Source organism: Paroedura picta, chromosome 17, assembly GCF_049243985.1.
Source record: "Paroedura picta isolate Pp20150507F chromosome 17, Ppicta_v3.0, whole genome shotgun sequence".
Classification (NCBI taxonomy): Eukaryota; Metazoa; Chordata; class Lepidosauria; order Squamata; family Gekkonidae; genus Paroedura; species Paroedura picta.
Window position 1 is genome coordinate 2974199 of NC_135385.1, and position 24274 is coordinate 2998472.

At 52.3% G+C, this 24274-nt stretch overlaps 1 long non-coding RNA gene across 1 annotated transcript; it reads left to right on the forward strand.

The window, feature by feature from the left end:
* Window positions 1–1079: 1079 nt before the first annotated feature.
* LOC143827398 (uncharacterized) lies at window positions 1080–22170 on the forward strand. Its single transcript, XR_013227294.1, has 3 exons — window positions 1080–1847; window positions 3098–3235; window positions 21468–22170. It is a non-coding gene; the product is annotated as an uncharacterized LOC143827398 (long non-coding RNA).
* Window positions 22171–24274: the final 2104 nt, after the last annotated feature.

The window sequence follows — 24274 nt, forward strand, 5'->3', positions numbered from 1 at the left end:
CGCTGTCCCTGCCTTTGCCCCTTATTATTGGGATCCCTGACCCTATCAAGGCCCCTGCTTTTCCTCCTTCTTCAGATTTGTTAGGCATTGTGAGCTCTATGGACACTGTTGGTTCAATTCTTGGTTCAGTGGTTTGGCTGGGGTTGATTGTTAAACCCCGGTTCTGTCTTTGTGTGTGTGAGTTTGTGTATCTGTGGGAGGTTGGCCCTGATCGCTAATTACAGCCTCTCAGGGCTTCCCAGTTCCACTTGTGTAGTTATGTGTTGGGTGTAGGATGTGTATCGTTGTGGGAGCCTGGAGGGGTAGTCCCGATCGCCTATTGTGGCACCTCAGGGTTGCCCAATCCAGGGGTGTGTGGTGTATGAGTGATCTGTGTGTTATTTCATGTTGGCTTGGGACTGAGGTTTATGAATTGGGTGTGGTTCAGTTGGATGGTAGGGTTGTTTGGTAAGTGGGGGGCAAGTTATTGGGTTGGTTGGTAAGTTGGGCTAATTGGTTGATTGAGCTAATTTCCTCAGGCTGGGTTGGGTGTTCAATTGATGGTGATTGATTGTTTAATTGGTAGGATTGGTTATTTGGGTGGTTTTGGGGTAGAATCAGTTGTTTGGGGTGGGGATTAGTTATTTAATTGGTAGAATTAATTGTTTTGGGTGGGTTTGGGGTAGGTCAGTTGATGGTGTTTAATTGTGTTGGGTTTATTGTTCTGGCTGATTGGTGGGTGGATATGTTGATTTAATTTGGTTTGGCTGGGTAGGGGGGTGGGGATAAGTCAGGTGTGGGTTGGTAGCTAGTGAAGGTTGGGCTATCTTTGACTCCCTCTTGATTCCTCCTCTTTTTTGATTTTGGAGTATTTCCTTTCTCCCTCTCCCCTCTCCTTTTCTTTATTTCAGTCCTTTCTCCTCTCACTTTCTCTTTCCCTTCCCGTTTTTCTCTTCTTTCCCCCTCCCCTCCCCTCCCCTCCCCCCTCCCCTTCCCCCCTCCCCTTTTCTTTATTTCAGTCCTTTCTCCTCTCACTTTCTCCTTCCCTTCCTGTTTTTTTCCTTCTTTCCCCCCTCCCCTTCCCCCCTCCCCTTCCCCCCTCCCCTTTTCTTTATTTCAGTCCTTTCTCCTCTCGCTTTCTCCTTCCCTTCCCGTTTTTTTTCCTTCTTTCCCCCCCCTCCCCTTCTCCCCTCCCCCCTCCCCTTTTTCCCTTCTTTCCCCTTCCCCTCTTTTCTGTGCACATCACAATGTTGCTTCCTGATTTTTTCCCAGTTGTTGGTAGTTTGGTTGGTGTCTTGTCTTTCTTTCTCCCCCGCTCTCTTCCCCCTTACCCTCCCCCCCTCCGTTTTCTGTTTACAGTTTCCCCGCTTGGTTTTTCTTCCCGCCCGATTTGTTCCCGCCCAGTTTCTGGTAGTTTGTTTGCCGTCCCTTCCCCCTTCTTGGAACGGAGTTATCTCCGTTTGTGATCTTTTCCCTCTCCGTTTGATTTTCTTCCCGCTCAATTGTCCCGCTCAATTTTTCCCGCTTAATTTCTATTAGTTGTTTGATGCCCTTCCCCCTTCTGGGTACAAGTTATGCCCGTTTGTATTCTTCTCCCCCCCCCTCGCAGAGTCTGTAGTAGCCCCGTGACAATCCCCCCCCCTTTTTCTGGAATTGGTTAATTAAATTAATGTCCGATTGTTTGTGTCTTCCTCCTCCTCCTTATAGGGCCCTCCCCCCCCCCCGAGGGTTTGGTACTTCTCTTTCTTCCTTATTAGATTATGTTAGTGTTCCTTTCCTTCTTTTCCTCTCCTTTCCTTGTTCCCCGGCAGCTGCGGCAGGGACCCGCGGCGTTGAGATGTGGGCAGCTGCAGCAGAGTCTGGGGATGGTAGGTCGGCTGTGACCAGGGCCAGTCTTGTTCAGCGGTGGTCAGGAAGCGCGGGTCGATGGAGCGCGTGTGGGCGGCGGTCGGGAACGTGGTGCTCGAGAGCGCGAAAAGGTGGGCTCGGCGTGGTGATGGTGGGGCAGCTTCAGCAGTTAGACTCTGCTCAGGCGGCGGCTGCAGGGGGCGGGTGTGGGTCAGCAGCGGTGGAAGTTGTCGGGGTCCGGCTCTGCTCGGTGACGGTGGAGCGGCGTTGATCCGGCTCTGCTCCGGCGGTGGCTGCAGGTCCCGGCAGTGGGCGCGATGTAATGGCGGCGGACGAGGGTCCGATTTTGTTTGAGGGGCTGCGGACGGTCCCTTTGTAGCGGGCAGCTTTGTCTTTGGTGCTGACGGTTGCTTCAGAGATCAGCTCCTTTTAGCTGCTTCCGCGAGCTCAGAGTTCCTCCGGCCGAGCTCCTTCAGCCGTGGTAGCCCGACCTAGCAGACAGTCACTGGTTTTTGCCCAACAGCCGCTGTTGGTTTCCCTCTGTTTTTGTTCTAGTTGATTTTCTTACCGTTTCCGTCTCCGTCTTTCTTCGTTGTCTCTTTGTCGTTCTTCTTGGTTGTTATTTTCTCTTTTTTCTATTTTGTGGGATTTTTGAAATCTTGTTCTGTTGCGTTCTGTTGCGTTCCTTAGAGGTTTCTGTGATTAATTTGGTGGGATTCTTTTTGTTCTCCTTTTCTTTTTTTTGTATGATCAATTTGGGTGTTTTTTGGTGGCTGTGTTTGGGCTGGGCCTGTTTAGTTGCGGGAGCAGTCTGATTTCATGACTGCTCCAGCCGCCCTCTAGAGTGATGCACAATGCTTTCTGAATGCCAACCCTTATGGGATCATGAGTCTTTTAAAAATTAATCTTGTTTCTGACTTTGGTGGAGGAGGGATTTTGGAGAGGCATGCTTTGTGTTACAACTTCGGGGAAATATTCTTTTATTCTGGCATTTCTGGCATCACCTACACACTTGTCCACCTGTTAGTTGCTCCAGGTAGTTAGCCATTAAAAAAAGAAATTTCTGTCCCCAGGAACAAGGGAGAGGAAGGTGGGGTGAGGCTGGGGTGAAGCAGGCGGCTTTAGCATGATTGAGCCTCCGTGCCTTCCCTCTGCTGGTTGCCTGCTGGTGGCTCTCCAGTGATGATGATGATGATGTTATCCGTTCAGTCGTGTCCAACCTATAGGAAAGTTTTTGCCATACGTTTCCATCTCTGGCTGCTTCTTTTAGTTGGTTCATGGTCTTCCCTGTATCGGCTTTGATTGTGTCGAGCCAGCCGATCCTTTGGCGACCACGTTTCCTTTTGCCACTGACCATGCCGAGGATTAAGGATTTTTCTAAGGAGTCTGATCGCACGATGTGTCCGAAGTAAGTGAGCTTTAGCCGTGATATCTTGCCTTCTGATGACAAAGTTGTTTTGCTCCTCTCTAAAACTATTTTGTTGGTAACTTTGGCTGTCCATCAGTTTTTGTGATTCCCAAACTCGCACTTTAAAATAGAGGATGGAGTGAGCCGGTCTCTGCCCAGATGCTGGATGTGGGTGACGTCACATGGAGGGGCCGGAATATCGCGGCTTCTGTTGGCAAACATTCAATGGGTGTGGAAATGTCCTAGTTAGTCTATTTAATACTCTGGCGTTAGGATTTTCTCATTGTTTCCCCCTATGCCTTTAGGTGGCACTACTGGCGAAAGCATTTCAGGTGAGTCGCTGTATTAGTCTGTAGCAGCTGCACAACATTTGGGTGCTGTGGCTTTGAACATGATAGCTTATGGGTGGCTCTGTAAGGTGCTGCTGCACTTGAATGTTGTTCTTATGAACATAATTGCTACCCAGGTTGCCTGAATAAGACTGGCTGTAGAATATGGGGGCAGCAGGGCTCAGCCCCATTTCCCTCCCTCCTGGTATGTCTGGTGGGGTGAGTGCTCCTCCTTGGGCTGTGCAGGAGCATCTGGGAAGTGCTCAGGCTGTCAGATTCACAACTGTGGTTTGCCTTTGTAGCCATTTAACAAGTTCCTAAGAGGAGCTGGGCTGGTGTTTGTTGGTTTGGAGTCAAGATGAGAGGCAGAGGAGATCTTCAGTGGAGACTTTCTATGAGGAGACAACACAGAGAGCAGGGGAGAGAGAAGGGAAAGCTCAACCCAATTAGCAGTCAGAAGGCCTCAGTGGCGAGACTGGAGAATACATGTCCTGAGGCTTGCAGCACAAACTTTGAAGCGTGCACAGCTAGATTCAAAAGTATCTTAGGGACAAACATGATTCTTGGGTGTAAGGTTTCGGGAGTTATAGCCCTCTTAATTGGTATCTGACTCTCAAAATTGGACACCCGCCAAATAGTGTTAGTCTTGGAGGTTCTCCAGGACATGCATCCAGCTTTTTTTTTTTTTTTGCATCCAGCTGTAGGCCGGTAGGACTGCCCTCTGAAACCATCTGATGTAAGTAATGGACCAAGAGAATTATGGGTTGTTTTCACTGATGGGATCCTAATATTGGTATTTTCACCTTGTCCTGGGCTGGTAACCCTGCCTTAGAGAAAGAAAGGTTTATGGTTGAGGCCGGGGCCGATAATATAGATCTATGCTCCCCCCCCCCCCCGGGGACTCGGGATTCGGACCCAAAGTAAACATCATCAGGACCTCCTCTCCACCCGCTAGTAGTGGGAGGGGGGGGAAGCTGAGTTGCTGTTCTCTGCCATGCCGGTAATATTGGTAATGCTATTATTGTTTTAATGGGGTTTTAATGGGGATTCTGTGACCCGCCACAAGCCACAAGGGAGTGGCGGGAAATAAATCTAATAATAATAATAATAATAATAAAAAGGTCCTGCCAGTGTGACTTCTAATCTGGCAAGCCGGGTTTGATTCACTGCTCCTCCACGTGCAGCCAGCTGAGTGACCTTGGGCTAGTCACAGTTCTCTTAGAGTTGATCTTGAAGAGCAGTTCTCTCAGAGTTCTCTCAGCCCCACCACACAGGGTGTCTGTTGTGGGGAGAGGAAGGGAAGGCAATTGTAAGCTTCTTTGAGACTTCAGTGAAAAGTGGAGTATAAAAAACGACTCTTAGCTTTGTGGGTGAGGGAGTATTATGAAGGACCCCCCTCCTGCTCAGGTGTGCCCTGCCTGCTCCTGGCTGCATTTGCCTTGGCTGCTGTGTCAGGAGCCTTGCTTTGGAGAGAGGGTGGTCACTCTCCCTCCAGGCTATGCCCCTAAGTGGCCAAAACCTTGGTTAGGGGACAGATTTGCTGATGGGACATAGGCCTGCCTACACCTGGCCACGGGGGTTAGCAGAACCAACCACCAACCAGCTTTCCCCTTTTCTTTGTTCTTTTTTTTAAGTTTGGGGAGACCCAGGTTCAAATCCCCACGTAGCCGTATTGTGATGTGGGCAGTCACCTCTCCCCCGCAGACTGGCACACCTGAGCCAAGTCTAGGGTTGTGCGATTCAGCCGCCAAAGCAGCCAGCACCGGGGGGGGGGGCGAGGCGCAGGATCCGGCATGCAGGTTGACACACACACACACACAGGCGCACTGCAAGCGGGTTGGGGAAGCCTAGCTCCAAGTCCTGCTTGAGAGCAAGAAGTGGGTTTTAGTGGCTCTCCCATGATGCAAGGCTCTTCTCTTTGGGGCCAGGGTCTGTGCTGGAGTGTCAGCACACCTGGGCCTTGATCGAATGTGCTGCCTGCGACGGCCCTTCCTTTCCCAGGAGGACGCCTGAGGGCAAGATACTACAGGGGAAGGACAGGCATTTCTGCCCCTTCTCTGCCCTGCCTGCCCAGCCCCTTCCTGTCCCCCGGCTGGGCTCTCTTTGAAACAGGGCCTCGGTCTGGAGACGGTCCATGCCCAAAAGGAAGGTGTGATTTCATTCGTGAATGAGCGAGATCTGTCGGAAAGTGATTTCTGCTCAACATGAAAGCCTGGGAAAGGCCGGTTGGGGATTCTGGGATTCTAAGGGAGCAGGCAGGCAGGGCAGGGAAAGGGCAACCATGTAGGACCTTCCTCTGTCACAGCTTGCCCTCAGGGGAAGGAAGGAAGGAAGGAAGGAAGGAAGGAAGGGAGGGAGGGAGGGAGGGAGGGTGGGAGGGAGGGAAGGAAGGAAGGAAGGAAGGAAGGAAGGAAGGAAGGAAGGAAGGAAGGAAGGAAGGAAGGAAGGAAGGAAGGAAGGAAGGAAGGAAGGAAGGAAGGAAGGAAGGAAGGAAGGAAGGAAGGGCTGTCAGAGGCATCACAATGGTCCAAATCCAGGTGCCCAACCACTGGGCTGGGAAGGATCTGAAGAGTTGGGGGGCCGGAGACCATGGGGGGGAGGGGGTTCAAAGGGAAGGGACCTCCAGATTTCCCCCGACTCCACAGCTGTTTTCCCCAGGGGAACTGTCCTCTGCCCCCTAGGGCCCAGTTGTCCTTCCCGGAGATCTCTCAATTGCCTGGTTAATTTCCCCAGCTCCTCCCAGTGCTCCCAGGCAGACTGCTCATGAACATGGAAGTGCCATTCCTGTCACGACGCATGGCCTTGGTTTGAATAGCCATTTCCCCCTGACAGTAAAATCTCCATGCGTTGTATGTTGGGCCGATCCCCAGAGGCACAGTGAGGTGAATGGGCCAGAGGGATGGAGGGAAGACTCCAAGGAACAGGCCCTCCGGGGGGCAGCCAGACCTTGCCGGGCTCCAGAGAGGGCTGGCTGAGAACTGAGACAAAACAGAAGTGGCCGAGGACAATGTGGAGGAACACCCAGGAACACAGCGTTCCTTTTCCTAGGAAGTGGAGGTCCTAGGAACAAATGTCACAGGGAATCCTTGCGGAAGAGCAGGGGCAGATCATCCCAAGCGCAGGATGGCCGAAAGGGCAAACTGGCTGCCGGGAGGAGCCCCCATAGACCTCTGCCCCATGCGCTGTCAGAGTGCGCAATCCTGTAGTCTCCTCTCCTCTGGCTGGCAGCAGCTTGCTGGGGTCTGGGTCGGAGGGTCTTTTGGGGGAGGTCACCTGAACGGAAGCTTCTGTGCCCCACCAGTGAATGAGGGGACCTCCCCGAAATCCATTGTGCTTTTTAGAGTCACGTGCCTGGCCTGACTCTTAGCTTTAGCTGAGCATCATGTCAATTCACTGTAGCTGTCCACTTCACTGCTTCATTGGATTTCTTGAGGTGGAGATTGAGCTCGGGGTTTTCGGCATGCAAGACGCACCCGACCGGCCACCAAAGATCCATTGCGAAACCAGATTAGCCTCTGGGATCGCCTTCTGCACAGTCAGACCAGTTCCTGCCATTGGTTCTCCTGGGTCACGGAAAGAGAAACATTTCTCCCAAGAACAGAGATCCTTGAAAGCAGAGAGGCCAGGGACGGAATCGGGGACCTTCTGCATAGCCTCCTGGTGCTGAACCCAGCCCAGCCCTCAGACACCCCTCCTGTCAGTGGCCGCAAGGAGGCCGAGAGGGTCAGGAATCCGCTCCCCAGCTTCTTTTCCTCCCTTTAGCCCTCCAGAAGATCGGCCGTCCACCAAGTCCTCCAATCCCCAGGCCACGTGATGACCAAGAGTGGTGGACCCACCTCCCCCAGTCCCAGAAGGGCGGCCCGTTTGGCCTCCAGCCTAAATCTGGGCTTTGAGATAATGTCCCGGAGGGTGCTTGTCCTGCGTGGGATGGGCAAAATCTTCCCGTCTTCCCGTCTGTCGGAGAGTTCCTCGTCCTCAGGGCCGGAGTCACCTTGGAGCGCTTGCCTGATCTTGCCTGGACCGTCCGTCCGCAAACAGGGGGCCCGTTCCTTTGGCCCTGGCTGGATGAACCGTGTCCACCTGGGAGGGGATTGGCCTGGAGATGGGCAGAGCTGCTGTGTTCCCTTCGGGGCCCTGCCTATAACTCCGGGCTCCCCACTGCCCAAAGGAGCCCTCCGAGCAGGGGAATGATCAGGAAGGACCAGCCCAAAATGGCAGATGCTGGACTCCTCCGGAGGAGAGAAGGCAAAAGCGTTTGGGGCTTTTTGTGGAGAGAAAAAGAGGCCTTCAGAGGCAGGGGAAGTCGGCCTGCCAAGCCGCTGGTTGGGTGCACAGTCTCCCAGGGATCCCCCTGCTCGGGAAAGAGACACAAGATCCAAAGGGATCCGAAACCCGCAGCAACCGCTTCCCCTCGCTCCCCGAAGATCCTGCTGCTCCAAGGAGCATATTCATTGGCCCTTGAGGGAATCCCACCCTTTTCCCAGCTGGCTGTGCAAATGCTGATTGGCTGGCCTGAGGAAACCTCAGTTCTCCAGAGCGTTGATTGGCTGGCCTGGACAGGGACCTCCTGGCCCCTCCCACCTTCGGAGAGGCCTGGCTGGAGCCCACAAGATGCCCCCTTTCCTGCAGAGAAGTCCCCGTCCCAGAATGCCTTGCTCCGGAACCCCGTGACCCAGGAGAACCTGGCCAGCGCCCAGTTGCCCCCCGTAGCCAGCCCTCCCCAGCCCCACCCCGGGTGGCCTGAGCCGCACCACCAGCAGCCCAGGGGTGTAGGGGGGGGACTGAGGATACGGCTGCAGCGGGGCCTCCAACGCCTAATCTTTGTAAATAGGTGTAAAGACTTTTATATAAATACCAGGGGCTAAGCCCATTGTGTCCAGGAATGAAACCGGCACTAGAGCTTGGCGGTGGGTAGAGGAAGGGGAGGGGTCGTCCAGTCTGTAGGGTCATGGGGTTGAATGTGTGTGTTGTTTGGGAGGTTGTGGTGGTGTGGTGGCCAATGAGGGCGTGGGTGTGCAGAGATGGGTGTCAAGATCCTGTGGTGTGGAATGTGAGTTGAGTGTGGGAGAGGACCGACCTTTGGGGATGGTGGCCTAGTGGTGACAGATGAGCTTTCCAGAGTAAGGTGACCCGATTTCAAGACTGAGAAAGAGGGACAGCATTGACCAGTGGTTGTCAACCTCCAGGCTATGCCTCCAGGCTATGCCTGGAGGTCGGGAAAAACCTAGGCCTGCACAGCTTGGAGACACCAGGGGTTGCCAACCTCCAGCCAGGGCAAAGAGGCAAGGAATACAAACAGGGTTTTTTCCTTCTAAAATGCCTTTCGGCTGGGCTGGGGGGAGGGGGACATATGGTCACATTATTCCAAAGCCATATCTTCAGCTATGTGAAGGGAAAATCAGACTGGAGACTCTTCTTAGGGGGAGATTACATGGTAGCCAATTCCTCCCTGTTCTGCCTTCAACATCATTTCCCTTCTTGTGTGAATTAGGCCACAGACACCGAAATATCCCCCTGCCCTAATCCACATGGGCTAGTCACAGTTGATATAGATTATATAGATTTGTGGAACACAATTGAGAACACAAATACAGATTTGTGGAACACCCTTTAGACACAGTCTGTCTATGGTTTATTTTTAGGTCAGGCAGAATGTATGTGTATAGTTATTTCTTTGTCTCTCAAAGTAACCTTGAGTTTGTCAAAAGTAGATAGCTCCTGAATGTAGCATCCCGCAATATAAAGGAATGTATTCTTCATCTTTGTGGGTTCTGTGCAGTCCCACATGGGTTCTGCGAAGATCGCAGGCCTGCTTTGGAGAAATAACTAGCTAACTTAAAGCTCAAAACACTCCCAAGAGTGCTAGCCCCTCCCCTCACAGGCTGACTTTCCCGCCCAAAGCCACGTGGGAGGAGCTAGCAATCTTCCCTCAGTCCTTTTTTTGCCGCTGGTAGGAGAAGGACGCTACCTAACTAGCTCTTCTATTCACCTCAGGTGAGAAAATAACTTTCTGACAGGAAATTTTTTTCCAGAAGACTGAAAAATGGCTTTATTTAAAAAATGTGGTCAATGTAGAGCCAAGATGGCTCAATCCGACCACCATTCTTCTTGCCTACTTTGTTTGGGCGAAGGACACTCAGTGTCTACATGCCCTTCTTGTAGAAGACTCACTCCGAAAACGAGAGATGAGAGAGCAAGGCGTTTAAAAGCAGCTCTTTGGGAGAAATCCCTCATGGCTCCTGAAACTTCAGGGCCTTCCTCTTCTACAGCTCCCCCTCAGGGGCCTTCTGGAGGCAAGGGGTTGAACAAGGCAGCCTCAGAACCACCAAAGAAGAAGAGAAAGAGGGCTGCCCCACGTTCCAGAGCCTCGTCCCTCTTACCATCGGGGAGATCAAGAAGAATTACGAGGCAAGTCTCTCCCTCGCCACCGAGACGGCGATCGGGGTCAAGAGGCCGTTCGGGAGACCGGGCTTCTGCCTCAGGTACGGCTGTACGAGCTGCTGACTCACCCTTACAGCCTTTGGCGCCAGCACAGTCTTCTGAGCCCTCGACATCGAGGGACCCTCATGATATGACGTCTGAATCTTCGACGTCGAGAGGCCCTCAGCTGGAGCTCTCAGAACCGCGGCCTGAACAGCAGCCTGATGCTGCGAGCTCTCACCTACGACGCTCGCCGCCGACGCTTCGACGCCAACTCTCCCCCTCGTCGTCGGACGATGACGTCATATGACCTCAACATCGACTGTCGTCATCGGCGTCATCTACTGAGTCCCTGATACCTATGATGGTGCCAGCGTCTTGAGAGTCGCTGCGGACGGCCATTGCCTAAAGACATGACTTTTTCGGGACATCGATCTCAACCTTCGGCTCCGGCTTTGCACTTGCCGGCTCAAGGCTCTGATTCTGACGAGCGTAGGCTAGAACGACGACAGACCTCTTTGTCTGCTCGACGACAAGAGCATTCTTCTCTAACGGCTCGACGTCGCAACCAACTGCCACTTCGAAGTCGGGAGCATTCTTCCTCCCCGTCCTATCAACGTCGAGGTGATCGCCTACTTTCGTCGCCTGGTCGACATGGGGACCAGTCCTCTCCCCCATCTGTGAGGAGTCGAGAGCAGCTGTCGTCTCTGTCCCCGTCACGCATGTCGTCGCCGAATCGACATCGAGAGTGTAATTCTATCCCGTCGCCACCTCGACGCCGATGGCAGGTCTCTCCCTCGACGTTGAGACATCCACGTCGAGACAAGGACACGAACTCTTTTATTATGAGGACCTTGATGACTCTGTTGATCTTTCAGGAGGAGGTTGGGGTTGTTTCGGGTCAATCCCCGACGGATGAGATCAAGCCCTATGCCGAGCAGTTGATCCGCATGGCGAATGCACTTAAACTACAGTATAGGGTTGTCTCTGAAAAGTCTGAAGACCCCTTAATGGAGTTTTTGTACTCCCCTGATTTGGGGCCTATCACGCTCCCTTTTATTCGAGGTGTCTCAGAGGTCTTGGAGAAGACCTGGCAGACGCCTGCCTCTGCCCTTCCTACCTCACAGAAAATAGACCACCTGTATAGAGTACAAGAGGAGGGCTGTACTTATTTGTACAAACATCCCAAATCGTGATCTGTGTTCTCTGCCATTTTACCAGTCAGGGGTAAAAATGAACAACATTCGGCACCCTTAGATAGGGAAGGTCGGAAGATGGATGCCTTTGGCAGACGCCTTTATTCCTCGGCCGCATTAGGCATTAGGATTGCCAACCTCCAAACTATCATGAGCCGTTACCAGGCTACTCTCTGGGAGAGGTTGGAACCTGTATTGGCTTCTCTGACTGAAGAACACAAGCCCCTTATTCAGGCCCTGCTGCCTGAAGGGAAGGACTTGGCCAAACAGCAAGTCAAGGCCTCTCGTCATGCAGTTGACTGCTTAGGTAGAGTTATGTCTACCTCTGTGGTCATGCGCCGCTATTCGTGGCTAAAATCCTCTACACTCCCGGCTGATATTAAGACAGCCCTTGAGGACTTGCCGTTTGAGGGGAATGAGCTGTTCAGCCCTCAAACGGATGACGTCCTAGAAAAAATGCGTAAATATAAGCTCCAGGTTAGATCGCTGGGTGTTGGAGGCTCCACTTCTGTCCAATCCCGCCCTCGGCAGTGGACCCCGCCCCTCCTTTCGTACACAATCTTTTCATTCCCGGTTCTTTGAAAACAGGTCCCAGGCTTTCTCCCCTGCTCCGCGATTTTGACAGCAGTCAAAAAGGAGAGGAGGGCCCCGTAATCGGCCACAAGGGGGTGACAGAGATGCTAGGGGTAGACAGACCCAGTCACAATGACTGGCCGCTCCTGAATGCCCCGTTGGCACCTTAGCTTGTTTTGCGCAAACATGGTCCTTGGTTATTCAAAGTTTATGGGTTCATTCAATAATAAACTTTGGTTATTTCTTGGAATTTAATGGAACACCTCCTTTTAATTTACCACCCTTGCAGGATAGCTTGTTGGAGTCTAGTATTGCACATGAGATTGATGAATTATTGCATAAAAAGGCAATCAGATGTCTGGGATCATCCCCCTCGTCTCCGGGGTTCTATTCCAAGTATTTTATTGTCGACAAAAAGGATGGTGGGAAAAGACCTATTTTAGATCTTAGAAACCTTAACGAATATATTGTGCCCAAACGGTTTAGGATGTTATCCTTGTTTGATCTCCTTCCACAATTGTCTGGAGACCTCTGGTTTGCCAAGGTAGATCTAAAAGACGCCTATTTCCACATCACCATCCATCCAGCCTGTACCAAATACTTACGTTTCTACGCAGCTGGGTTGCATTATGAGTACATCGTTCTCCCATTTGGTTTATCCTCGGCCCCGAGAGTTTTTACTAAGATCACAAACGTAGTGGTCTCACATCTCCGCACTCAGGGTATATTACTTTATCCATACCTAGATGACTGGTTAATTGTCGGGCACTCTGAAGATGAGCTGCGCTCTGCTATCACTATTTCCGTAAACCTCCTAACATCGTTGGAGTTTAACATTAATTCACAAAAATCTACTCTCATTCCTACTCGATCTCTCGAGTTTATTGGGGCACTTTTGGACAGTAATGCAAACATGGCTTTTCTGCCACACAGCAGAGTACTGAAGCTTTCAGCTATGGCACAGAGGACAAGGTTTCACAGGTACCAAACCGTTCATCAGATACAATCCCTGCTGGGCCACATGGTTTCCACTGCAGCGGTCACACCACATGCTAGGTTACACATGAGACCTCTGCAGTTATGGTTCCTTTCAGTTTGTAAACCACATTTGGTCAGTATGTGGAAGCGTTTCTCAATTCCGAGACAGGTGGCACGCTCCTTGTCCTGGTGGGCTAATCCTACAAACCTTTCAAAGGGCGTTCCTCTAGGACCGCAAAAGGAGGAGTTGATTTTGTATACCGACGCTTCTCTTTTTGGATGGGGCGCACACTGTGGACAATTCTCTGCACAAGGTGTTTGGTCTTCCTATGAAGCATCCTTATATATTAATTTATTAGAGCTTCGGGCAGTAAGGAATGCTCTTCTCTCGTTTACAGATATCCTGAGAGGGAAGCGGATACTAGTCACCACCGACAACGTGGCCACAGTATATTACATCCGGAAACAAGGTGGCACAAGTTCAATAACCCTATGCAGGGAAGCCATAAGACTTTGGAACCTAGCAGCCTTCACCAACATTCAGTTATCAGCAGTCCACATAGCAGGAGACCAGAACACCTGGGCAGACGCCCTAAGCAGGGATGTCAACCGACTACAAGAGTGGTCCCTAGCTACCCAATACCTCGAACCAGTGTTTCAAAGATGGGGAACACCCTCGATAGATTTGTTTGCGACGGCCGCAAATACAAAGTGCCTCCGTTTTTGCTCCAGAGGGGGAGCAGACCCCAGATCTCTGGGGGATGCTTTTGAGCGCCAGTGGGAGAGGTCCTTTTGCTATGCCTTCCCTCCCTTCGGTCTCCTAGGGCGAGTGGTGGCCAGGCTTCTGTCAGGGAGCACTCACGCCATACTAATAACACCCTTTTGGACCCAAAAGACCTGGTTTCCTGCCCTGTTTCGGCTGGCTCAGGGTCAGTTTTTGCACCTACCATGCCAGGCCAACCTGTTACATTGGGGGAAATTCCTACATCCCAACCCGCAGCCACTCCACTTGACAGCGTGGCGCATCCAACCTCTGGTGCCCTTTCAGTGAAGCACGTTTTGGAGTCAGCTAGGAGGCCTTCAACTCGCCGTTCATATTTGAGTAAATGGCTCAAATTTGAGCAATGGGCTCTTTTAAACGACTGCAGCGCATTGTCTTGTGACATTACTAAAATACTCTCTTATTTAACATCACTAAAGGAGTCAGGCCTCTCCAACTCTTCGGTCAAAATCCACTTGGCCGCGATTTCGGCCTCCCATGATTGGGTGGATGGCAAGCCAGTTTTCTCGCATCCAATATCACGTGTGTTTTTAAAGGGTTTAAAGAATTTGTTTCCCCCAGTTTCCCCTTTGGTTCCCCAATGGAGTTTGTCACTTGTCTTGTCTGCTCTCACCCATAAACCGTTTGAACCTATGGCTACAACGGATCTGTCTTTTTTGTCATACAAGGTAGCCTTCCTTGTGGCTGTTACATCAACACGACGGGTGGGGGAACTGGCAGCCTTGTCTATGGAGCCCCCCTTTTTACAGCTGTTTACGGACAAGGTAATCCTACGACCTAGTGTAGCCTTTTTACCTAAGGTGGTTTCTAAATTCCATCTGGGACAGTCCCTGACCCTTCCGGTTTTCTTTCCAAATCCATCATCACACTTTGAAAAACAGATGCACACTTTGGACGTTAGACGGGCCATTTTGTTTTATTTGGACAGAACTCAACAATTCAGGAAAGTTAAATCACTTTTTGTGTGCTTCAGAGGTATCAACTGCTACCTCTCAGACACTTTCGCGTTGGATAGTACAGGCGATTCGGCATGCATATAGACTTTCCAAGCTGGATTGCCCCTGGCGGATAACCGCGCATTCCACTAGAGCTCAGGCGACGTCAGCAGCGTTCGCAGCAGGGCTTCCCATGGCCGACATCTGCAAGGCGGCTACTTGGTCGACGCCGGGGACTTTTGTTCGACATTATTCCCTGGACGTCGACTCTACTAGAGATGCGGCGGTGGGAAAAGCAGTACTCCAATCACTACTGCGCACATAGCCCACCCCAGCTCCACGGTGAGTGATCTTGTTAATCTCCCATGTGGGACTGCACAGAACCCACGAAGATGAAAACAGGGTTGCACTTACCTGTACCTGTGGTTCATCGAGTGGTGTTCTGTGCAGTCACACAACCCTCCCTCCATCCCCACTGGGCCGCTACATATTGATTGGAAATAGTTTCCAGCGGCAAGGGGTTAAGACTGAGGGAAGATTGCTAGCTCCTCCCACATCACGTGACTTTGGGCGGGAAAGTCAGCCTGTGAAGGGAGGGGCTAGCACTCTTGGGAGTGTTTTGAGCTTTAAGTTAGCTAGTTATTTCTCCGAAGCAGGCCTGCGATCTTCGCAGAACCCATGTGTGACTGCACAGAACACCACTCGATGAACAACAGTTACAGGTAAGTGCAACCCTGTTTTTGAAACGAGAGAGAAAATTGTAATAAGATATATAGCCATCCGTGATAGGTCAGATTATACGCCCTTCGTCATCTCTCCATGCTTGCAAACATGTATCCTAAATAAATCCTCTTGCTGCTTAGCTGTCTTTGTTGTGGTCTTGTAAATTTTACACTGTATGATCCATAACACATTACATAGGTGTCTGCCCTGCTCCTTTTATCTCCATTTTTTTTAAAGAAGAAGAGTTCGTTCTTATATGACATTTTTTTTTCATTTGATTTCTATACCGCCCTTGCATATGGCTCAGGGCGGTTTACATACAACATCATAGGGGATACATGGAACGAGTCAACATACAACATAGTCAATATACAACAATAACAACCCAACAGAGGTTCTAAACAACAACTTCAGCGATCCCAACAATAACAACATAACAAGCTAAACTCCCTAGAGAGGTCAGGCTGCTTCAGGCCGTGGAGGGAAAGTCAGAGATGGGGGGGTCCGGTGGTCGGTCTCAGGCAAATGCCTGGTGGAGGAGCTCCCTTTTGCAGGCCCTGCGGGGCTGCGGGAGTTCAGGCAGGGCCCCGGTCTCTTCAGGGAGCTCATGCCACCAGGTGGGGGCCAGGATGGAACAAGCTCTGGCCCTCGTTGAGGACCGACATGCTTGTTTGGGGCCAGGGATCACCAGCCAGTTGGCAGTGGCGGAGCATAATGCTCTTTTGGGGGTGTAGGCGGAGAGACTCTCTCAGGTACACTGGGCCCAGACCGCGTATGGCTTTGAAAGTAAGAACCAAAACCTTAAGCCTGATCCGGAATTCAATTGGGAGCCAATTGAGTTGTTGAAGTTTTCTCTACCCAAAGGAGTCTCAAAGCGGCTTACAGTCACCTTCCCTTTCCTCTCCCCACAACAGACACCCTGTGAGGGAGGGAGGTGAGCCGGAGAGAGCCCTGATATCACTGCTTGGTCAGAACAGCTTTATCAGTGCCGTGGCGAGCCCAAGGTCACCTAGCTGGTTGCATGTGGGGAATGCAAAATCAAGCCCGGCTCGCCAGGTTGGAAGTCCGCAGTCCTAACCACTACACCAAACTGGCTCTCTGTTGATAGAATGTTATGTGCCCATTATTTTGAATGCAACTCGTGACTACAGAAGTCCAATCAAAGCCTCTCCCTTTGACTGTTATCCAATCAGGAGCCTAAGACTCCAGATTCCCTTCTTAGGCGGGAAGAAGGGATTTCTGCACCTCCGTTTTCTGACTACAGCATCCACAGGAATTCTGCCTCATAGTCCTCCTCTGTCCTAGAAGAAGAAGAAAAAGAAGAGGAGGAAGAGGAGGAGGAGGAGTTGGTTCTTATGTGCCACTTTTCTCTACCCGAAGGAGGCTCAAAGCGGCTTACAGCCGGAGAGAGCTCTGATATCACTTCTCGGTCAGAACAGCCTTCTCAGTGGCGTGGCGAGCCCAAGGTCACCCAGCTGGCTGCATGTGGGGGAGCGCAGAATCGAACCCGGCTTGCCAGATTAGAAGTCTGCACTCCTAACCACTAAAGCAAACTGGCTCTCCTAGGCACTGGCAGAGGACCCACTTGGAGGGATGTGGAGATCCACGACCTCACGGCCATCTTCTGGGAGGAGAGGATCTAAGGCGCCTTTAAATCCTCCCACCGAAACAGGGAGGTATTTGAAGAGGTGGCCATGTGGAGGCGAGCCCTTGTCCACCACAGCACTGGCCTGGAGTGCCGGTCCAGGACAAAAGCTCTGTGTGCCAAATGCAATCGGTGTGTTTTCCAGAACAAGCCGTCTGGTGCTGCTCAAGTCACCTGCCCTTATTTTGAGGTGCAGCGTGCAATGTATGGGGAAGGAGACGGCGACCAGAGGCCAAAACAGGTTGGAAGCAGCCTTGAGGTGGGGAGGCAGAAGGCCCTGTCACAAGCCCCACGGTCACGGCTGCAGGATCCAGAGGAGGGACCCTCGTCTGACCATGCAAGTGTGGATGAGGAGGTCCTATATACAATTTATCATATGACTGGGACAAAAATTCCTCAGGTGGATCCTATTTGCATTACCTTGAAGGCAAACGATAGGAAGGTGTCCTTTGAACTGGACGCAGGTTGCAGGGCACCGAAAACACCACCCCTTGTGGAGCCACCAGTACATCGTTCTCCACATCGGAGATGTGCTCCCCCTCACCGAAGGGATTATGCTGCATAAAGTTGTCCATGTTCTGTGCACTCATCTAGGGTCCCTGTATTTTGGCTTGGGAGTTCGGTGGAAACTCAAGAGGGGAGAATGTTGTAATGTCTACAGGTAGCCTCTAGGGGGCCACGTGGCTGCTTTGCAGGTCTCAGAGTTTTGGCCCTGCCAGGCTCCTGTAAGCGAAGTTTGGAGCAGAGTAAGATATGATGAATGGCCGACTGCAAAAGGCTCAGCCAGAGAGCTCAATAAAACCTTTTGTGAGGCTGCAGCAGAGCTGAGGTGTCCCATGTTCACAATACAAATATATAAGGTAAAGGTATCCCTTGTGCAAGCACCGGGTCATGTGTGACCCTTGGGGTGACGCCCTCCAGCGTTTTCCTGGCAGACTCAATACGGGGTGGTTTGCCAGTGCCTTCCCCAGTCATCACCATTTACCCCCCAGTAGCAAGCTGGGGACTCCTTTTACCGACCTCGGAAGGAAGGAAGGCTGAGTCAGCCTTGAGCCGGCTGCTGGGATTGAACTCCCAGCCTCATGGGCAGAGCTTCAGACAGCATGACTGCTGCCTTAACACTCTGTGCCACAGGAGGCTCTACAGATATATATAGAAGACCCGAGTTCAAATGGATCTGAATTGAGCTTTCCCATGCAGGCCGAGCTCCATGCGACATCCTCTCCCGGCGTCTGCAGATCTTGCCTGACTGATATTTGTGTTGTGCCTTCTGTAGAAAGAGAGCCCTCTGGCCCAGAGGCCCAAGTCTCCCCGCTGGAATCAAGGGCGGTGGGGGGAGACAGGGACAGGGACTCCTGTGGGCCCACACAGATCGGTGGGTGGTTCTCTGCTGGTGTTTGAAGGGGGGATGTTTGCTATGTGTTTCCTCATTTGTCCAGAAGGACGTGACAACACAGGAAGACAGTAGGCTTGGAGACCTGGTGGAGAGAGCAGTTGAGATCCTGGAGGCACGAGAGTCCCGGGAAAGTGCCAGTCCTCCCTATTTTCTCATCCTGCAGAGCCCACCACCACCAAAGCCCACCCCCCTCATTCCTTCCACCAGTCAGGCAACAGGGTCCAGGCGGAGACCGGTCCAAGGAAAGAGGAAGGTGAGGCTGCTCCCAGGCCTGGGCTCAAGGCATTTGAGCCCCTCAAACACACCAGCTAAAACAGGCACATCCTACAGCTGTTTTGGCTTCTCTGCAAAAGTCTTGTCAGCGCCGTGAAACACTTTATTGTTGGACGTCTATATTAAATGATGGTGCTTTCATTTATTAATAAGGACAGTGCAATTATTAATTTATTGGTAATCTATTATTTATTGGATTTATAGATGTAAACTAGTCAATAAGCCCGCTGTATTTCGGGCTCGGGAGTAGGGCTCGGGAGTAGGGCTCGGGAGTAGGGCTCGGGAGCAGGGCTCGGGAGTCTCATGGGCCGGCTGTCCAGGTGTGGTGGGCCAGGGGCCGGACCCGAGGGTGAGCGTGGGGTGGCGTGTGAGCCAGAGTTGGCTCGTGCTGTGCCCCCCCCGAGCGGCGCGGCCTACCTGGGCCTGTGGCGTCGAGGTGGTCGGCGGTGGCGCAGCCTGCGGCAGGCGGGCTGCCGGGCGACGTGGGGCGGCGGCCGAGCAGGTCTGTGCACGAACGGGGTGGGCGGTGCTGCTGCCGCCGCGGCCGCCACGGCCATGTCCTCTACCAGTGGGTTGCATGGCGGCCCACTGCCGGCTGCGCGGGCCAGGGGCGAGGTGTTAAGCAGGCGGCTGGAGGCGGCGTCAGCGCCACAGCCGGTGCCACTGGCCCGTCCTGGGCACGCTGCGAGGCGGCGACCTGTTCTCTCTGAGGCGAGGCAGGTAATGCTGGCGGGCAGCTGCATGCGGCCGAACAGGAAGGACAGGAAGCTTTGCACCTCCCGATTCGTCAGTCCGGCGGCAAGGGACCAATTGCGAAGCCCTCCAATTGTCAGTTCAGGGGAAAGGGCCTGTCGGCACCCTTCTTCATCCCGGACAGAGCCCGCCCTCGGGGCCTTTACTGCTTTATTTAATCCGCTCCGCTAGGTGTATTCTGACAACCCGGCTGAGCACGTGTCTCTGGTTCGGGAGGTGCTGCGGCGGCTCTGCAAGCACCAGCTGTTTGCTAAATTGTCCAAGTGTGAGTTCCACCGCCGCTCGGTGGAGTTTTTGGGATTCTGGGTTTCCAGTGAGGGGATTGAGATGGACCCGGGAAAAGTAAAAGACTTGCTGGCTTGGGAACCCCCTAAAACGCACAAACAGCTCCAAAGTTTCTTGGGGTTCGCAAACTTCTACAGAATATTCATCCCCAACTTTGCTAAGGTGGCCCTCCCCCTAACTGACTTGTTAAAAACCAAAGATGGGGGGAAAGCAGCTGCATGTCCTGGGGGCCCCCTGAAATGGACTCTACTCTGTCAGGAGGCTTTTGACAAGTTGAAGGAGTTGTTTACCTCGGAGCCTGTTCTGGCCCACGCAGATCCAGCAAAGCAATTCACGATCCAAGTAGACTACTCGGATGTAGCCATGGGGGCCGTGATCCTGCAAGAGGGGGGAGATGGCAAGTTGCACCCCATTGCCTACCTGTCTAAAAAATTCTCGGGACCTGAACGGAATTGGGCAATTTGGGAAAAAGAGGCTGCGGCCGTAAAATTGGCGCTTGCCACCTGGAGGCATTGGTTGGAGGGGGCGGCGGTCCCGTTCATGGTTTGGACGGATCATAGAAACGTACAAGCCCTGAAGCAGCCCCACTCCCTCTCCGCCAAGCAGATGAGGTGGGCGGAGTTTTTCTCCCAGTTCGACTTTACTCTCAAGCATCTGCCAGGGAAACTGAACTTTTTGGCGGACGCGCTGTCGCGCATCCCCCAGTACAACAGTAAGCGCGACCCATTGGTGGACACAGTCTTCACTCCTTCTTAGTTGGGATTGGTAGCCATGACGCGCAGTAAGGCGAAGGGTGGGATTCCCATCCCTGGGGGTTGGGCCCAGAAGGACGTCCTGGCAGACGAGGAGTTCGCGGCGCTACGCCCCTCCCTGGACGAGAAGGGGGGCCTGTTTCTGAAAGAAAATCGATTGTATGTCCCGAAAGGGGCCCGGGGGGAAGTCCTGAAATTGTGCCACGATTCCAAGTCAGCCGGACATTTCGGCTTCGTGAAAACTTTGCATCTAGTCCGGCGGCATTATTGGTGGCCCTCTCTGCGGGTAGACGTGGAGAAATACGTTCAGGAATGTTTGTTTGACTTCTAAGCCCATGGGGGGGAAGAAAAGGGGTTTGCTACACCCATTGCCCACTCCTTCATGCCCGTGGTCATGGACTTTATAACTGATCTGCCCCTCAGTCATGGGAAAAAACGTGATTTGGGTGGTGGTGGATGCTTTCTCCAAGCAAGCCCACTTCGTGCCGTGTGGTGGGATGCCCTCGGCGGCCAAACTGGCATCCTTGTTTGTCACCCACGTATATCGCCTACATAGGAGGCCTTCCTAGGAGGCTGCTCTCGGATCGGGGCCCCCAGTTCGTTGCCAAGTTCTGGTGGGAGCTTTTGAGACTCCTGGATGTGGAGCAAGCCCTGACTTCCGGGTACCATCCAGAGTCAAACGGCCAAACTGAAAGAGTGAATCAAATACTGGAACAGTATCTCCGCTGCTTTACCAATCAACAACAGGATGACTGGGTGTCTTTGCTCCCGCTGGCCGAATTTGCTTACAATAATGGGGTCCATGCTTCCACGGGGGTCTCCCCTTTTAAGGTGGTCTATGGCACAGACCTGTTGGCTGTGCCCACTTGGGAACTCACGTCCCCTGATGCTCCGGACGTACAAAACTGGGCGAGTGAGATCTCCAAAGCCTGGCCCTCTATTGTCTCTTGCCTGGAGGAGGCCAAACAGGCTTACAAAGCCCAAGCTGATAAGAAACGGGCAGCTAACCCATCCTGGGCTGTGGGGGATGAGGTCTACTTGTCTACAAAAAACCTCCACTGTCAGCAGCAGTCTCACAAGTTGGGGGCCAAATATGTGGGGTCTTTTCAAATTACCAGACTGATTAATGATGTGACCATTGAGCTAGCCTTGCCTAAGACTTACAGGAATGTGTACCCCATTTTTCATTCCAGCCTGCTGAAACGTGCCCCCCTGCTGGACGCACCCTCCGCACTCGATGCCTGTTCCTGTTTTCATCGATAAGGACACCCACTATGAAGTTGATAAGATCCTGGACTCTCGGGTGCACAAGGGCTGCCTCCAGTACTTGGTGGAGTGGAAAGACTTTCCTATGGGTGATAGGGAGTGGGTGTGGGCCACAGACGTGAAAGCCCCGCGGCTGTTCCGCGCTTTCCATCGTGCCTTTCCTTTATGCCCTAGACCTGTGGATGCGGGTTGAAGGGTGGGGGGACCTTTTTGGAATGGAGGAATGTCAGGATCGGTGCCTGCTTGCTGCCATGAATCTCTATATTGGCCTGGGTTTCTCCATGTTTGTTTAGCCTGCATTTTACCTTTCGCTTTTGGGTCTCTATGTAACCTCGACCCTCTACATTTTTAGCTGTCTGCCTGAAATCGAAACCTGTCTGCTGTACCCTGCTATCATGATTTGCTGTGAACGATTTGTCTTTTGAACCGGCCAGCAAAGCCTGCTCTGTGTAACAAAAGCAGTTATCTTGTCAGTGGGCGCTGGGCAGCCCAAGGACGTGTGAGAAGTAACACTCCCTGGTTATTGCACCTGGTGCTCCTTTCCCCCCCCCCTCCCTTGGGAACCTTCAAGTTTTGGGCGGGAGAATGCTCTTGAAAAGGGTCTGCAAATGTAACGGTAGGCAGAATTGACTTCGCTAGTTTAGGTGCCTGAAGTAACTTCTCAATAAAACGCTTTCTTTTCATAGAAGCTTGTTGTGAGTTCTTACTGCACTTGACAGAGAGCTTGTTAAGTATATGGCAACAGCTGCTAGAATCATGTGTGCAACGAGGTGAAAAAAAGAATCCTAGTTTTCTTGGATGAAACTTCGGCACTTGATCCATATCAGTCTGGCTTCCGCCCTGGACACGGGGTGGAGACGGTGTTGGTCGCCCTGCTGGATGATCTCCGTCGCCAGCTGGATAGAGGCGGGTCAGCCGTGCTGGTCCTTCTGGATCTGTCGGCTGCTTTCGACATCGTGGACCATGAGATATTGGTCCACCATCTCGCCGGTACGGGGATACGGTGTACAGCCTTGCGCTGGATACACTCCTTCCTCCAGAACCGGACCCAGAGGGTTGCGGTGGGGGATGATCTCTCGCACCCTTATGGACTCCCTTGTGGGGTCCCACAGGGCGCGGTTCTCTCCCCCACACTATTCAACAACTTTATGCGCCCTCTGGCCCAGCTGGTACGGACTTTTGGGTTGGGTTGCCATCAGTACACTGACGACACCCAGCTCTATCTCCTCATGGATAGCCGCCCGGACTCTCCCCCAGAACCAGATGTTTGGAAGTGGTGACAGAATGGTTTGAGCAGAGTCGCCTGAAACTCAACCCCTCCAAGACGGAGGTCCTGTGGCTGGGAAGTAGGGGGCGGGAACAGGAAGTCCAGGGTGTGGCAGGGGCGCATCTTACCATCGCGTCCCAGGCCAGAAACTTGGGTGTGACCATTGATGCCTCCCTGACTATGGAGGCACAGGTCAGGAAAGTAGCCGGCCAGGCATTTTTCCATCTTCGCCAAGCTCGGCTACTAGCACCCTACCTGTCCCCCGAACACCTGGCCACTGTGATCCATGCAACGGTCACCTCCAGATTAGATTTCTGTAACTCGCTCTATGCGGGCCTACCCTTGTCTCTGATCCGGAAACTCCAGCTAGTACAAAATGCAGCTGCTATGGTCCTCACCGACACACCTTGGAAGGCCCACGTCCAGCCTGTGCTGAGGCAGCTGCACTGGTTGCCAATTGCTGTCCGGATCCGGTTCAAGGTTTTGGTTCTAACCTTTAAGGCTTTACGCGGGCTGGGACCCACATACCTGAGGGACCGCCTACTGCCCTATGCCCCCCGCAGGGCTCTGTGCTCTGCGAATGAGAATCTTCTGGTCGTTCCCGGCCCCAGGGAAGCACGCCTAGCCTCGACCAGGGCCAGGGCCATTTCGGTCCTGGCCCCCACCTGGTGGAATGAGTACCCGGGAGAGCTGCAGACCCTGCGGGACCTTTCAACGTTCCGCAGGGCCTGCAAGATGGAGCTCTTCCTCCAGGTCTTTGTTTGAGGCTGAGGCCAGCGAGGTAGATCGACTGCTCTCCCCCGGGCTTCTTCTTGAACACCGTTGACCTCCTTCTCCTCCACCCCCCCCTTTTTTTTTAGGAAGGGGAATGTATTATTGTGCCGCCATGCTGTGATATTTTTAAGTCTTTTAATGGGAGTTTTAATGGGATTTTAAGACACTGTAACCTGCCACGAGCCATTTGGGAGTGGCGGGAAATAAATTGAAATAATAATAATAATAATAATAATAATAATAATAATAATAATAATAATAATAATAATAATAATAATAATAATAATAATAATAATAATGATTAGAAAAACTGAGGTACAGAGAAATAGAAAAAGAGTTGATTTTTATACCCCACTTTTCACTACCTGAAGGAGTCTCAAAGTGGCTTACAGCTGCCTTCCCTTCCTCTACCCACAGCAGGCACCCTGTGAGGGATGTAGGGCTGAGAGAGCTCTGACTGAACTGTTATGTGACAACCGCTGTGGCAAGCCAAAGGTCACCCTGTCGGCTGCATGTGGAGGAGCGGGGAATCAAACTCAGCTCACCGGATTAGAAGCCAACACTCTTAACCACTACATGAAACTGGTGGGGGGAAAATGTAAACTTTAGAAAAAGTGCAGCACGTGGAGTGTGATAGGATGATGTAAACGAACAAGATACGTATTTTAAAATGTTAATTTTTTTACAACAGCT